Source organism: Cherax quadricarinatus, chromosome 41 (assembly GCF_038502225.1).
Source record: "Cherax quadricarinatus isolate ZL_2023a chromosome 41, ASM3850222v1, whole genome shotgun sequence".
Classification (NCBI taxonomy): domain Eukaryota; kingdom Metazoa; phylum Arthropoda; class Malacostraca; order Decapoda; family Parastacidae; genus Cherax; species Cherax quadricarinatus.
In genome coordinates this window covers 22465668-22480159 of record NC_091332.1, presented here as the reverse complement: position 1 = coordinate 22480159, position 14492 = coordinate 22465668, and the positions used below count along the sequence as shown (strand labels likewise).

General features: G+C 39.5%; 1 protein-coding gene across 4 annotated transcripts in view; it reads right to left on the bottom strand.

The window, feature by feature from the left end:
• LOC128695942 (zinc finger MYND domain-containing protein 11) overlaps nt 1-10239 on the bottom strand; it is a 208081-nt gene extending 197842 nt beyond the window's left edge. For 2 of the 4 annotated variants that reach the window (XM_070093069.1, XM_070093070.1), the window contains exon 1: nt 10150-10239. The gene's annotated coding sequence lies outside the window, so the exon portion shown is untranslated. The other 2 variants (XM_070093068.1, XM_070093071.1) reach the window with 2 other exon arrangements.
• Nucleotides 10240-14492: the final 4253 nt, after the last annotated feature.

Sequence of the window (14492 nt, the reverse complement as noted above, 5' to 3'; positions counted from 1 at the left end):
CGATTCCCACCAAGGCAGGGTGGCCCGAAAAAGAAAAACTTTCACCATCATTCACTCCATCACTGTCTTGCCAGAAGGGTGCTTTACACTACAGTTTTTAAACTGCAACATTAACACCCCTCCTTCAGAGTGCAGGCACTGTACTTCCCATCTCCAGGACTCAAGTCCGGCCTGCCGGTTTCCCTGAATCCCTTCATAAATGTTACTTTGCTCACACTCCAACAGCACGTCAAGTATTAAAAACCATTTGTCTCCATTCACTCCTATCAAACACGCTCACGCATGCCTGCTGGAAGTCCAAGCCCCTCGCACACAAAACCTCCTTTACCCCCTCCCTCCAACCCTTCCTAGGCCGACCCCTACCCCGCCTTCCTTCCACTACAGACTGATACACTCTTGAAGTCATTCTGTTTCGCTCCATTCTCTCTACATGTCCGAACCACCTCAACAACCCTTCCTCAGCCCTCTGGACAACAGTTTTGGTAATCCCGCACCTCCTCCTAACTTCCAAACTACGAATTCTCTGCATTATATTCACACCACACATTGCCCTCAGACATGACATCTCCACTGCCTCCAGCCTTCTCCTCGCTGCAACATTCATCACCCACGCTTCACACCCATATAAGAGCGTTGGTAAAACTATACTCTCATACATTCCCCTCTTTGCCTCCAAGGACAAAGTTCTTTGTCTCCACAGACTCCTAAGTGCACCACTCACTCTTTTTCCCTCATCAATTCTATGATTCACCTCGTCTTTCATAGACCCATCTGCTGACACGTCCACTCCCAAATATCTGAATACGTTCACCTCCTCCATACTCTCTCCCTCAAATGTTTGTTGGTGGGATGAATTGTAAAGGACCTGCCAAGTATGGGCCAACAGGCCTCCTGCAGTGTTCCTCCTTTCTTATGTTCTTATGTTCTTAAAGTCCTAGCCTCAATAACCCAACTAGGTAGACTGTTCCACTCATCAACTACCCTATTTCCAAACCAATACTTTCCTATGTCCAAACATGAACAATTATGTAAGTGTATTTTTGTAAATGCTTTTGTAAGTGTATTTTTGTAAATGCTTTTGTAAGTGTATTTTTGGAGCTTTGAAATGGACTAATCTAATTTACATTATTCCTTATGGGAACAAATTCGTTCAGTAATGGCACTTGAACAGCCTTCTGGAACAAATTAAGTCCTTGAGTCCTGGAGATGGGAAGTACAGTGCCTGCACTCTGAAGGAGGGGTGTTAATGTTGCAGTTTAAAAACTGTAGTGTAAAGCACCCTTCTGGCAAGACAGTGATGGAGTGAATGATGGTGAAAGTTTTTCTTTTTCGGGCCACCCTGCCTTGGTGGGAATCGGCCAGTGTGATAATAATAATAAAACTCAAGGTACCACTGTACCTATTTACAAGGCAGGTGACAGGTCCTTAGCTTAGAGCTACAGTATAGACCAATAAGCCTTAGTTCTATAGTTGGTAAATTTATGGAATCAATAACTGCCTAAGCAATTTGTAGCCATCTTGAAAGGCATAAATTGATTAATGAATCTCAGCTCGGTTTTACAAAGGGGCGTTCCTATCTTACGAATATACTAACTTTCTTCACTAAGGTATTTGAGGAGGTAGATCATGGTATTGAATATGATATTGTGTATATAAACTTCAGTAAGGCTTTCGATCGAGTTCCACATCAGAGGCTATTGAGAAAACTTGAGGCACACAGAATAGGCGGAGAAGTTTTTTCCTGGGTAGAGGCATGGCTAACAAATAGGCAGCAGAGAGTTTGCGTTAATGGGGAGAAATCAGAATGGAGGCACATCACAAGTGGTGTTCCACAAGGGTCAGTGTTGGGCCAGTTGTTGTTCACAATTTACATAAACGACATTGATGAAGGAATAAATAGCGACATTAGCAAATTTGCTGATGACACCAAAATAGGCAATCCAGTTCATTCTAATGAGGACATTAGAGCACTCCAGGATGATCTGAATAGACTGATGCAGTGGTCGGAGAAGTGGCAGATGCAGTTTAATATAGACAAATGCAAAATTCTAAATGTTGGACAGGAAAATAACCATGCCACACATTAACTAAATAATGTTGATCTTAATATTACAGACTGCAAAAAGAATTTAGGAGTTCTGGTTAGCAGTAATCTGAAACCAAGACAACATTGCATAAGTATTCGCAATAAAGCTAACATAATCCTTGGCTTCATAGCAAGAAGTATAAATAACAGAAGTCCTCAGGTTGTTCTTCAACTCTATATATCTTTGGTTAGGCCTCATTTAGGTTATGTTGCACAGTTTTGGGCACCGTATTACAGAATGGATATAAATGCACTGGAAAACGTACAAAGGAGGATGACAAAGTTGATCCCATGTATCAGAAATCTTCCCTATGAGGAAAGACTGAGGGCCCTGAATATGCACTCTCTAGAAGGCATAGAATTAGGGGGGATATGATTGAGATGTATAAATGGAAAACAGGAATTGATAAAGGGGATGTTAATAGCGTGCTAAAAATATTTAACATAGACAGGACTCACAGCAATGGTTTTAAATAGGAAAAAATTCAGATTCAGGAAGGATATAGGAAAGCACTGGTTTGGTAATAGAGCTGTGGATGAGTGGAACAAACTCCCGAGTACCATCATAGAAGCTAAGACATTGTGTAGTTTTAAAAATAGGTTGGATAAATACCTGAATGGGTGTAGGTGGGTGTGAGTTGGACCTGACTAGCTTGTGCTATTAGGTCGGATGCCGTGCGCCTCCCTTAAGTGACGTGACTGACCTGACTAGGTCAAGGTGTTGGCTTAAGCCAGTGGGAGAATTGGACCTGCCTCGTTTAGGCCAGGAGGCTTGTTGCAGTGTGCCTTCTTTCTTATGTTCTTATGAGTAATCGCATTTCAGTTAATTTCAGTGAGGAAAATTGATTTGATAAACAAGCAAAATGAGTTATGAGTTCGGTCATGGAACGAATTAAACTTGTAAGTAAACGTACCACTGTATTTTGAAAAAACGAATTTTTTTTTTAAATAAAGAGGACATTTATTACATAATGTAAGAAAAAAATTTTAAGAGTTGGTACTTACAGAGATATAAGGCCACAAAGCCGGCGATTGTCGCTCACATGACAGCAACATGAAATGCTGCTGCTTGCAGAAATTCTACCTATTTATCATTTTTTGTTTTAATTTTCACAGTTTTTATGGTATGATAATAATGTTTTATAGTAGATCTTTTGTGCTTGGCCGAGGATCTTGCATGGCCCCAATGGCCACCCCAGAGGTGATGGGCTGAGGGTCATCTGGGTTATCATCAATATTTTCACTAATTCCTTGATCATTAGTGGCCACATCAGTCTCAAATCCACTAAACTCGCGTTCTATATCACTTTCTTTGAATAAGAGAGTGTTAATACACTGAGGCGTGAGTGAATCACAAGGGTTTGCCATGATGTCGACCCAGGATGGAGGTGAAACTAACTGGCACTACCATGCGGTACTGCGTGGTCCTCAATTTTTTTAATACAGTGCACACTGAGTGCCCAGACCCATTCTTTCATGTCTAGGCCGCTCAAGACTATTGTGCCAAATTTGAAGGCAGGAAAAATAAAATGTAGATCTATGTTTGGAGCGCTAGCAGTAAGAACGTAGATCTATGTTTGGACAGTTAAGAGGTTAAAAGAAAATTTTGAGCCTTTTTATTTTTCAAACTGATGGTAGTGACATCTTACATCAGGGACTTCAGGAGGTTAAAATTATTGTACATAAATACTGTACATAACATGTGTTTGAAGACAGACTCGTGATGAAAAATTATATTACAAAATTAATTTTTTTTATTTATTAACACATCGGCCGATTCCCACCAAGGCAGGGTGGCCCGAAAAAGAAAAACTTTCATCATCCTTCATTCCATCACTGTCTTGCCAGAGGGGTGCTTTACGCGACAGTCATAAAACTGCAGCATTAACACCCCTCCTTCAGAGTGTAGACACTGTACTTCCCATCTCCATGACTCAAGTCCGGCCTGCTGGTTTCCCTGAATCCCTTCATAAATGTTACTTTGCTCACACTTCAACAGCACGTCAAGTATTAAAAACCATTCGTCTCCATTCACTCCTATCAAATACGCTCACGCACGCTTGCTGTAAGTCCAAGCTCCTCACACACAAAACCTCCTTTACCCCCTCACTCCAACCTTTTCTAGGCCGACCCCTACCCCGCCTTCCCTACACTACAGATTTATACACTCTCGAAGTCATTCTATTTTGTTCCATTCTCTCTACACATCTGAACCACCTCAACAACCCATCCTCAGCCCTTTGGACAATAGTTTTGGTAATCCCACACCTTCTCCTAAATTCCAAACTACGAATTCTCTGCATTTATTATATTCACACCACACACTGCCCTTCTCCTAAATTCCAAACTACGAATTCTCTGCATTTATTATATTCACACCACACACTGCCCTCAGACATGACATCTCCACTGCCTCCAGCATTCTCCTCATTGCAACATTCATCGCCCATGCTTCACACCCATACAAGAGTGTTGGTACAATTATACTCTCATACATTCCCCTCTTTGCTTCCACAGACAAAGTTCTTTGTCTCCACAGACTCCTAAGTGCACCACTCACTCTTTTCCCCACATCAATTCTATGATTCATCTCCTCCTTCAAAGACTCATCTGCTGACTCCTAAATATTTGAATACATTCACCTCCTCCATACTCTCTCCCTCCAATTTGATATCCAATCTTTCACCACCTAATCTTTTTATCTCATAACCTTACTCTTACCTATATTCACTTTTAATTTTCTTCTCTTACATACCCTACCAAATTCATCCACCAACCTCTGAAACTTCTCTTCAGAATCTCCCAAAAGCAGTGTCATCAGCAAAGAGCAACTGTAACAACTCCCACTTTGTGTTTGATTCTTTATCTTTTAACTCCACACCTCCTGCCAAGACCCCTCGCATTCACTTCTTTTACAACCCCATCTATAAATATATTGAACAACCATGGTGACATCACACATCCTTGTCTAAGGCCTACTTTTACTGGGAAATAATCTCCCTCTTGCCTACATACTCTAACCTGAGCCTCACTATCCTTGTAAAAAATTCTTCACTGCTTTCAGTAACCTACCTCCTATACCATACACCTGCAACATCTGCCACATTGCCCCCCTATCCACCCTGTCATATGCCTTTTCCAAATCCATAAATGCCACAAAAACCTCTTTACACTTATCTAAATATTGTTCACCATATGTTTCACTGTAAACACTTGGTCTACACACTCCCTACCTTTCGTAAAGCCTCCTTGTTCATCTGCTATCCTACTCTCCATCTTACTCTTAATTCTTTCAAAAATAACTCTACCATACACTTTACCAGGTATACTCAACAGACTTATTCCCCTATAGTTTTTGCACTCTTTTTTTATCCCCTTTGCCTTTATACAAAGGAACTATGCATGCTCTCTGCCAATCCCTAGGTACCTTACCCTCTTCCATACATTTATTAAATAATAACACCAACCACTCAAAAACTATTTCCCCACCTGCTTTTAACATTTCTATCTTTATCCCATCAATCCCAGCTGCCTTACCCCCTTTCATTCTACCCAATGCCTTACAAACTTTCCCCCACACTCACAACTGGCTCATCCTCACTCCTACAAGGTGTTATTCCTCCTTGCCCTATACACGAAATCACAGCTTCCCTATTTTCATCAACATTTAACAATTCCTCAAAATATTCTCTCCATATTCCCGATACCTCTAACTCTCCATTTAATAACTCTCCTCTCCTATTTTTAACTGTCAAATCCATGTGTTCCCTAGGCTTCCTCAACTTATTAATCTCACTCCAAAACTTTTTCTTATTTTCAACAAAATTTGTTGATAACATCTCACCCACTCTCTCATTTGCTCTCTTTTTAGATTGTAAATGGTCCAAGTCGGCCCGAAACATCGTCATGGCCTCCTCTCTTTTATGTGCGGGTTATTTGTGTATTGCTTCAACACTCTCTTAACCTCTCTCTTTTTTTCTCAATATACTCTTCCCGCCTTGCATCACTTCTACTTTGTAAAAACCTCTCGTATGCTAACTTTTTCTCTCTTACTACTCTCTTTACATCATCATTCCACCAATCGCTCTTCTTCCCTCCTGCACCTGACTTTTTTGGGTTATCCTAGGTTCTCTACGCGTATGCTGCTATGTATAATAATTCTATGTAACTGTATTTGTGTATACCTGAATAAACTTACTTACTTACTTACCTACTTTCCTGTAACCACAAACTTCTGCTGAACACTCAACATTACATTCTTAAACCTACCCCATACATCTTCGACCCCATTGCCTATACTCTCACTAGCCCATCTATCCTCCAATAGCTGTTTATATCTTACCTTAACTACCTCCTCTTTTAGTTTATACACCTTCACCTCTCTCTTACATGCTGCTTCTATTTTTCTTGTATCCCATCTACCTTTTACCCTCACTGTAGCTACAACTAGAAAGTGATCTGATATATCTGTGGCCCCTCTATAAACATGTACATCCTGAAGTCTACCCAAGTCTTTTATCTACCAATACAAAGTCCAACAAACTACTGTCATTATGCCCTACATCATATCTTGTATACTTATTTATCCTCTTTTTTTTAAAACACGTATTACCTATAACTAAATCCCTTTCTATACACAGTTCAATCAAATGGCTCCCATTATCATTTACACCTGGCACCCCAAACTTGCCTACCACACCCTCTCTACATGTTTCTCCAACTTTAGCATTCAGGTCCCCTACCACAATTACTCTCTCACTTGGTTCAAAGGTTCCTATACATTCGCTTAACATCTCCCAAAATCTCTCTCTCTCCTCTACACTCCTCTCTTCTCTAGGTGCATACACGCTTATTATGACCCACTTTTCACATTCGACCCTTACTTTAATCCACATAATCCTTGAATTTACACATTTACATTCCCTCTTCTCCTTCCATAACTCGTCCTTCAACATTATTGTTACCCCTTCCTTAGCTCTAACTCTCTCAGATACTCCTGACTTAATCCCATTTATTTCTCCCCACTGAAACTCGCCTAACCCCTTAAGCTTTGTTTCGCTTAGGGCCAGGACATCCAACTTCTTTTCATTCATAACAACAGCAATCATCTCTTTCTTATCATCCGCACTACATCCACACACATTCAAGCATCCCAGTTTTATAAAGTTTTTCTTCTTATTTTTAGTGTGTACAGGAGAAGGGGTTACTAGCCCATTGCTCCCGGCATTTTAGTCGCCTCATACGACACACATGGCTTACACAGGAAAGATTCTTTTCCACTTCCCCATGGACAATAGAGAGAGAAAAAAAAAAAAGAACAAGAGCTATTAAGAAAAAGAAGAAAAAACCTTAGATTTGTGTATGTATATATATGCATGTGCATGCCTGTGTAGTGTGACCTAAGTGTAAGTAGAAGTAGGAAGATATACTTGCTATCAAACATGTTTGTGAGACAGAAAAAAGACACCAGAACTCCTACCATCATGTAAAACAGTTACACGTTTCTGTTTCACAGTCATCTGGCAGGACGGTAGTACCTCCCTGGGTGGTTGCTGGCTCCCTTAGCTATGTCCCTTATTCTGTTGAGCTCCCATATGTACAAGGCAGATGTGCAATAAGACAAAAAATTTACATGTGTTATGGTGTGGTATAATGACATACAATCAAGACGATTTGATTTATTTGTAGTATATATGATAAAATAAGAATATTGATGTTACCTGAATGAGAAGAGAGCCATGACAAAGAAAATAAGTTATGAAAATGCTCAATTCACCATTAATAATTGTACAAAGATATGATAATTAGATACAGCGATCATTCTAAGTACAAAATTCTGAATACTACAACAGCAATGTCAAAATGAAGGAACAGTAACACACATTAGAAAAAAGAAATTGATTTTGAAAAATTGTGGAGACAGAAAATACATGAGTATGAATGCTGGACAGAAACTTGACAAGCAGGTTACAATAGATCTAACTGACATTTATACATTTAAGCAGAGGAAGACCTAAAATAAATTAATTTATATGATACATGTATATATTTTGCTTGTAGTTTAAAAGATCCTGCACTGGAAAAATTTTAAACATCCATTTATTATTAGTACCATACATTTTAGGAAAAGAGAGGGGAAAATATTCAGATCTTTAAGTTTCAATACCAAGTCAGCTGAAGTTGTGTTTAAGTTGACAACCAAATACTAGTATCTCTGATCACCTACAGATTTATGTGAAGTATGGTTATGTGGAGCTGAAAAGATATGGATGGAGGCAATGACCAATACATTTATACAGACATTTCATTTATTATTTCATATTTTTCTTTTACTCTGATCAGGTCAAACAACAGCCAGACATAAACTTCAACCTCTAGTTGATCTTCCACACCCAGGTAACTTTATAACATATCCATGATTGTTTAATCTCAACGTTGTTTTCACGAGAAATCATCATTAATCTAACCAAGAGTAAATGTGAAACTTAGTCACATAAAATGACATAATCAAAACTAGATATTTATACTTATGTAGAAAATCAGATTCAGTTCCGTAGGGTAGAGAGTTAAGTTGAATGCATTCATAGCATTTGACAGATGAATATAATTTTAATCAGATTATTAACTAAGAGGAGTAGTAACAAAAGAAAGCCAGTGTTAATTATTTCTATTTGATGGCATTCTTGAGTACTAAAATGGACATAAAAGGCTTAGCTGGGAATGATTTGTACAATATCATATTAAATTAGAGAATTTAGTTTCATAGACTTAAAGCCTATCAACTGAACATGGATCATCGAGGTTATAATTCACCTGTACATTAATGTCAAGACTATTTCAATCACCAATACATGGCTTAACATCAACTTTCTGCAAATTATTATTAAATTAGTGTGGGGGTGAGCACTTTGCCTGTAGGGGGTCATATAGCATCTGGAGGAATGGGAAATAATTAAGTTCAATCCAAGGAACAGAAAGTCAGGTGTAATTCCTGGGATCAAGAGCTCCTCACTGGCATAAAGAAACCTTCTCTGAGGGGAACTTTGAACAAAGATGTATGCCAGGCACATAAATGTTTATATAATAGTTGTTAAGATAAGATTTTATTCAGCTTATTAACCCAGGATAACCCAATAGTCAGTGCATCATCATTGAGATCCTTAATGTTCTCTCCCAGGATTAAGTAAGTTTATTCAAGTACAAGTACACATAAGTACAATCATTATACATAGTTCAACATATGTGTACATTACCCAGGATAACCCCAAAAAGTCAGAGAAAGTGACATATTTCCAATGGAGCCCTTATAATATGTTACTATTTAAAACCTAATAATTGACTAACACCCTGATACCTACTTACTGCTAGGTGAACAGGGGCAACAGGTGTAAGGAAACATGCCCAATGTTTCATCTGTACCGGGGAGTGAACACCAGTCCCTCAGTGTGTGAGCTGAGGATACTATCATTCTACTGCTTTTAAATTAACATTGAAAGATTTGGGACTCTTATCTAAGTAAACCTATGACCCACTAGTGATGACTGTGATTCACACAGAAAAATGAAGATAAATGGTATAAAATATCGACACAATGGGAAAAAAAAGGAGACAAATGCATTATAAAGCGATCCTTTATGATCTGATGTCCTTGTGACTTGATGAAGCCCACTGTGTGGGCGAAACGTTGACAATAAAGGTTCGCATTATACTGCACTTGTGTCTTTTTCAATGGAAGAAAAACTTCTACAAACTTACCCATAGAGTGACCACAAACTGGGGCGAAACCAACTCTTGTTAACAAAGAAATCTCTCAATATTAGAGCCTTACACCCTCATAGACTGTTGTCTGTTAAGACTGAACTCATGTTACAGTAATTGGTTCGTATATTAAGATATAACTCTGCTGAGGGAAATGCCATTGCCTTGAACATCAGAGACGAAGGAGCAAAACACAGCACAAAGATCCATTAACACACGTAACTTCCATAATTTCACTTCAACCAAATAACAATTCGCCAGTTTTTAGATTCTTATCATAATAACTTGTGACATAATAACCTTACTTGGCTCCACCAGAAGTGGGGTTAAGTAAATTCTTCATCACAGCAGAAATAGAAGAGCCTTTACTGACACTTGTAAACAATAGCATTTCTTAATAAAAACTGAAATTCTAACATATTGATATTTCTACACAATATGAATTTATTGTTTAATAAATACCCATCGGCGGCATTTTAAAAATCATCTATTGCATTTTGGTAAAAGAGTGCTTGGATTATTTCTTAGAAAATCGAAAACCATGTCTTGAGCACATGGCGGTAAATTCAATTGCCACGTAACTTTATTTTTTATATTTATTTGTAGTTACTGCATTGCATAAATGTCGTTTTATAATTTTTCCTAAATTCTAAGAGCAAAAACAATCCTTATAACAAATTCAGCTAGCAATAGGATAAGTAAATAAGGAAAGCCGAAAAATAGGTAGATATGGTGGGCTTCCTGTAATTAAATATTCAGCCTTGAGATAGAGCAGACAGGAAGTGTTACTGCTACACTCACTCTACCTTGTAACCAGCCTTCCACACCATGTGCCCTTTTAAAACGTAATATTAACATTTTAGTATATAAAAAACATATTTTCATTGTGCCACTACCAATGACAATGACAATGACAGCGACAATGACAGTGACAATGACGGTGACAGTGACAATGACAATGACAGTGACAATGACAAGTTTATTTTAGTATGATATATATTTGTACAAAGGAGTGTAACAATTTGGTGACCATGCCAAATTCCCCTTTATATGCACAGAATTTCAGGCCAACTTAAGACTAACTTAAGTTTAATAAGGCAGTTACAGTGTAGTAATGAAAATAAGTCCTTTTGTCTGACTTTTTGGGGGTTATCCTAGGTAATTAATACATATGTTAGTATGTATGAGAATTTGTTTAGCTGCATTTATGTGTACCTGTGCTTAATAAACTTACTCACCCCAATGGAAATAAGTCTGTCAACTTTCTTGAGTTATCCTAGGTAAAGTACACATATGTTAGTATGTATGATAATTTATGTAACTGTATGTATAACTATACCTGAATAAACTTATTTACCTTAATCTACATGATGTTTACAAATGTTTAAGGAGGAACTGTACTTACCTAACACACCATTACCAAGGACGGCGTGGAAATGTACGTGAACTGTGTGCTTACTCTGGTGTAGGACACAGGTTTTCCAAGTGATGATTTTGTTTTTTTAAGGTAAACTACTCTAGACAACACTGCTGAATCTGTTCATAATGTTCACACGTTCCATTTGTTTCTTGTTCAGCAGTGTTATCTAATATGATTGTCCTTGTGTAATAGTAATTCCAGCTCTGCTGTAACGATGATGATGATCTATGATAATGTTAATGACGAGGATGATGATGATAATGGAGATGACAAGCAGTTTAGCTCATCATTTTCATTAGTATCTTCTCCTCTTCCCCAGGATGCCACCCACAATAGTAGTCAACACCCAGGTACCTACTTACCTCTAGGTGAACAAAGACAGTAAGTACAAGGAAGCATTCCCAAGGCCTCATACAACTCCAGGATTGAACCCAGGTTTTTCGGTTGTGAACAGAGCCGTGAGCCATAAGCTATTAAACTTATGTAGTCTTTCATGATTACGAAAATGGTATACCGTACCAACAAATAGATGGGCAAGATACCTATGCATTAGTTGAGTATCAGTATTTCCGAAACGTTTCGCCTACACAGCAGGCTTCTTCAGTGGAATACAGAGGGAACAGTAGAAGCTGTGGAGAGGTAAAGATGATGTGATCGTCCATCGACCTTGAGCAAGTATTGAGGTATACCTGGAGGGTGTTCCGGGGATCAACGCCTCCACGGCCCGGTCCATGACCAGGCTTCGCGGTGGATCAGGGTCTGATCCAGCCCAGTTGATCAGTTACCGACTTTAGATGCCTCTCCAGTTTCCTATTGAAGAGAGCCAGGGGTCTATTGGTAATCTCCCTTCAGTTCTGTTTGTGACTTGAAAAAGCCCACTGTGTGGGTGAAACGTAGTCAATAAAGGATCACATTATACTGCATATGTGTTTATATTTCAGTTCTGTTTGTGACTTGAAAAAGCCCACTGTGTGGGCGAAACGTAGTCAATAAAGGATCACATTATGCACATTATAGTGGTGACGTGTACTTAGCTCTGTGAAGACCTGATTGAGTGCTCTCTGTGAATCTGGCAACAACTAAAACAGTTGAGGTATAGCCATAAACCAGTAGATAGGTCTAACATAGTACTCACTATCGATAACGAGGTATGCCACGATACATCTAAGGTGGCAAATTGTTTTAATTCCTACTACACATCTGTTGCATCAACACTAGTAAGTAAACTACCAGCTGCATCAAATACCTTTAACACGGACTCTGATGAGTTTCAAACATACTATACCAATAAAGGGGTAACCCCAAACAGTTGTCGTGTTGACGTGGTGACGTGTACTTAGCTCTGTGAAGACCTGTTTGTGTGCTCTCTGTGAATCTGTACCAGGATGCCCTCTCTTGAGCAACTTTACCAGCAGCTGAGAGAAGAGCTCAGAGTTGCTAAGATGGAGATACGGCGATTAACGGAGGAGAACAAGAGGATTCGTAGTAATCCTTCTGTTGTGAGTCCCCAGGTTAAGAGGGGAGCTTGGTCAGTGGCCGGGCAACATGGAACCAAGCTGAAGATCAAGAAAACGGTTGGAGAGGCAGAAACAACGAGAAACCAGAAGACTACCGTGGAAACTTCCAACTCATTCTCGGTGCTACCTGACGAATGTGAGTGTTCTACTGGGAATGCCACAACGAGCACCAAAGAAGCATTGGCAGACGTGAGTAAGACATCCCTAGAAACCCCAACGAAGACCATCGAGAACGTCTTGACGAATTCTACAAGTGGTGTAATGCTACCTGGCGAATGTGAGTCGACTACTCGGAGCATCACGAAGGACGATGCCAAGGAAGGTAAAAACATTGTTGTTGTTGGGGATAGCCAGATTAGGTACATGGATAGGGCATTCTGCTTGAAGGATAGGAGTAGGAGGCAGAGAGTGTGTTTTCCTGGGGCTGGGATGAAGGATATTGTTAGCCGTCTGGATGACATAATGAGAGGTAATGGGAGCAATCCTATTATCTGTCTCAGTGCTGGAGGCAACGATGTTGGCAGACGTAGGAGTGAGGACCTGATTAGCAGGTATAGGTCAGCAATAGAGATAATTAGGAGGAAGGGTGGGAAACCTGTCATATGTGGCATTTTGCCAAGGAGAGAAGTTGGAAATGAATGGTTGTCCAGAGCAATTGGTGTCAATTGCTGGCTGGACAAATACTGTAAGGAAAATGCGGTAACATTCATTGACAACTGGGACCTCTTCTATGGCAGAAATGACATGTATGCCAGGGATGGGGTTCACTTATCTAGGTGTGGGGTGGGAGCACTGGCCAACGCAGTGGAGGGAGCTGTTAGGTCTTTAAACTAGGAATAGTTAGTGGTATGGGTTTTGGCGGGAAAACTGTGAAGTCGCAGGGTAGTAACATGAGTACTAGGAGAACTAGTAATAGGCAAAATGAGGTGGATATTGGAAAGCCAGTGGCACTAATTGACAAGGACAGTAATAGGTTTAGTGGAATAACAGAAAGGAGCAGGAAGGGTAAAGAGAGAGGAGGGTCATTAAATATTTATTACACAAATAGTCGCAGTGCTAGGAATAAGATGGACGAGTTGAGACTAGTTGCTAGTGCAGGTAACATTGATGTATTTGCCATTACTGAGACGTGGTTTAATTCAAAAAGTCGGGACATGCCTGCAGAATGTCACATTCAGGGTTTTAAATTGTTCCAAGTAGATAGAAGTATCGGGAAGGGGGGTGGGGTGGCATTGTATGTCCGAGATCGCTTGAACTGTTGCATAAAAACGGGCATTAAGTCTGAAGTAACACATACAGAGTCTGTTTGGATAGAATTTTCAGAGGGGCATGAAAAATTAATTTTAGGTGTGATATACCGTCCCCCAAATTTAGATAGGGACCAGGGGAGACTACTATGGGAGGAAATTGTTAGGGCCACAAGGCACGATAATGTAGTAATTCTAGGAGACTTTAACTTTAGTCATATTGATTGGAATTTCTTGACTGGGAATTTAGAATCATACGATTTCTTAGAAGTAGTTCAGGATTGTTTTTTGAAGCGGTTTGTGACAGAACCTACAAGGGGTAATAAGATAAGATAAGATTTCGTTCGGATTTTTAACCCCGGAGGGTTAGCCACCCAGGATAACCCAAGAAAGTCAGTGCGTCATCGAGGACTGTCTAACTTATTTCCATTGGGGTCCTTAATCTTGTCCCCCAGGATGCGAAC